Raw genomic sequence first — 2,980 nt, 5'->3', positions numbered from 1 at the left:
CGCCAATGAGTAGAGAGAATCGCCTGCGCGCTCTAAGATAGGGCTGTGACGAATGTTAGTGACGATCAGGGGATCAAATGCTCATACCAGGATATATACACATACATATAATATATGTATATATATATATATAAGTACACACACACACGTTATTCCTTAATTGTTTTACTTGTTTCAGTTTATTTGACTGTGGCCATGCTGGAGCGCCGCCTTCCAGGGTTTTTTTAGTCAAACAAATCGACCCCAGGACTTATTCTTTTAAAACCTAGTACCTGTTCTGAACCGCTAGTTTACGAGGAGGTAAACACTCCAACATTGATTCAAGAGCGGATGAAGACTGACCACCACAACGAAAGATCTTTTAAAGCCTAGTACCTTTTGCTGAACCGCTAGTTTACGAGGAGGTAAACACTCCAACACCGGTTGCCAAGCGGTGACGGGGAAAAATATAGACACAAAGACACACACACACACACACACACACAAAACAAGGTGCTTATGAGAGGCAGAATGAATTAATGTTATACATACGTACATATACATATGTACATGTATGTGTGTGTATGTATGTATACGTGTGTGTGTTTATATATGTCTATATATGTGTGTACGTATACATTTGACATCAATATATTCATATTAGATGCGAATATATATTTGTCTAATTCTCCTCTGTCTGTTTGTCTATCTGTCTGCCTCTCAGTCTCTGCCTCTGTCTGTCTGTCTGTCTGTCTGTCTCTGTCTCAGTCTCTCTCTCTCTCTCTCCTCTCTCTCTCTCTATATATATATATATATATATATATATATATATATTATACATATATGTGTATGCATATATATATATATATATATATAGTGGGAAAAAAGTTAAAATTTTGGAAAAAATCTCTTCCTTTCTTCATTATTATACGCGGTTTCGTTCCTTTCTCAAACTTGTCAAATAAAATTTTGTGAATGTAGAAACAGCTTGTTCATTATATAAAACATGTTTTTTAGGAGGTTTTGTTTAGAAGAGAACATTGCTGTTTTTTGGGGGGTGGGGTGGGGACGTTCCATTATGAAGAATAAAAAAGAATTTTTTCCAAAATTCTGACTTTATTCAATTTCTGTACATCACACCTAACACCCATATATATATATATATATATATATATATATATAATATATTAGAGAGAGAGAGAGAGAGAGAGAGACAGACAGACAGACAGACAGAGACAGAGAGGGGGAGAGCGAGAGAGAGAGAGATACTCTTTAGTATATGACAATCAGTACTAAAATTACAGATGTAATACTATCCTGACTTGCGCTTTCATGATAACGAAGATATACAACAAAAGTATTAAGTGACTAATACGTCCACTTGTCGGTGAACAGCAGTGCCTTGACGAAGAATACAGCCTGAAAACCACAACTGCTCTATCATATGTGCCACACGTTCGGTGCTCTAGCGAATGAAGAAATCAGAGAAGTGACATTATTTCATTGATTCAAGAGCGGATGAGGACATGATTACCACAACAAAAGATCTTGTCATCTGTCTGTGGTTCATTGAAGCCCGTGGTTCATTGAAGTCTGTGGTTCATTGAAGTTAGGAAGAGAATGTGCCTAGTCATATTTCATAATCTTACAACACCCAAATGACCCACACATGTAGTAAAGCAACGCCCCAGTGACCCACACATGTAGTATGGCACTCATACCAACTGTGTGTGATTTAGCTCAATTGGCAAGAAGTAAAAAAAAACACGTAAATATATCTATTTACTGCCCACAAGGGGCTAAACATAGAGGGGACAAACAAGGACAGACAAAGGGATTAAGTCGATTACATCGACACCAGTATGAAACTGGTACTTTATTTATCGACCCCGAAAGGATGAAAGGCAAAGTCGACCTCGGCGGAATTTGAACTTAGAACGTGACGACAGACGAAATACTGCTAAGTATTTCACCCGGCTTGCTAACGCTTCTGCCAGCTCGCAAGAAAGCATGTTGATCAGATACCACAAACGCCGTTAGTCTGATCCTACATTGTGGATTGGGAAACACGTAAATTTCCGTATAAATGACAATTCAAAAGTGTGAGTGTGTGTGATTCTAGAAATCAACTTTCTTGAGTTCCTTGAGTTCTATATCCACTTACACACACACACACACACACACAACACACACACACACACACACACACACACACACACACACACCACACACACACACACACACACACACACACACGCATACACACGCAGATATATATATATTTCTTTACTACTCACAAGGGGCTAAACACAGAAGGGACAAACAAGGACAGACAAACAGATTAAATCGATTACATCTACCCCAGTGTGTAACTGGTACTTAATTTATCGACCCCGAAAGGATGAAAGGCAAAGTCGACCTCGGCGGAATTTTTTTTATATATGGAACGCTTCACGAATTCGCATGTCATCCTTGCGCAGGGGCCATGCTAATCTTCACCGTATCGTTCCAATTTTAGAATATGTACCGCCGTAGCTAGTACAATCGGTCAGAGCGCACCTGGGTTTTAAACAACAAAAACAACAACTACTACTACTACTACTACTACTACTACTACTACTACTACTACTATACTGCTGCTGCTGCTGCTGCTGTGGTACTACTATGCTACTACTACTACTACTACACTACTACTACTACTACTACTAAAAGAGCGTCTAGGACAGTGGTTCTCAACTGCGGGCCATATGGCCCCTGAAGGTCCATATAAGGCTTGGGGTGGGGGCACACAACAAAATAGTACATTGGAAATCCACAGTAGTATTTTAAGGGACCCTGAAAAAATTTTGCTTTAGATGTATGTATTGGTATGTATTGCAAGAAACGGGTTTCACTAAAATTTTAAAGGGTTCAACCTACACTGTGTGAATAACAAAATAGGAATTTTGAAAGAAGTTTCTATGAACCTAGTTTTTAAACATCTAATGACTATAAGTGTCCA

The 2,980-nt window shown here is 38.7% G+C and overlaps 1 non-coding gene across 1 annotated transcript; it reads right to left on the bottom strand.

Annotated features, from left to right (window-relative positions):
- Window positions 1–2,414: 2,414 nt before the first annotated feature.
- On the bottom strand, window positions 2,415–2,521 carry LOC115232154. The gene has a single exon (XR_003883604.1). It is a non-coding gene; the product is annotated as a U6 spliceosomal RNA (small nuclear RNA).
- Window positions 2,522–2,980: the final 459 nt, after the last annotated feature.

This window comes from Octopus sinensis, unplaced genomic scaffold, assembly GCF_006345805.1.
Source record: "Octopus sinensis unplaced genomic scaffold, ASM634580v1 Contig19581, whole genome shotgun sequence".
Taxonomy (NCBI): domain Eukaryota; kingdom Metazoa; phylum Mollusca; class Cephalopoda; order Octopoda; family Octopodidae; genus Octopus; species Octopus sinensis.
Note: the sequence above shows the minus strand (reverse complement) of the source record. Positions and strands in the feature narration are given on the sequence as shown.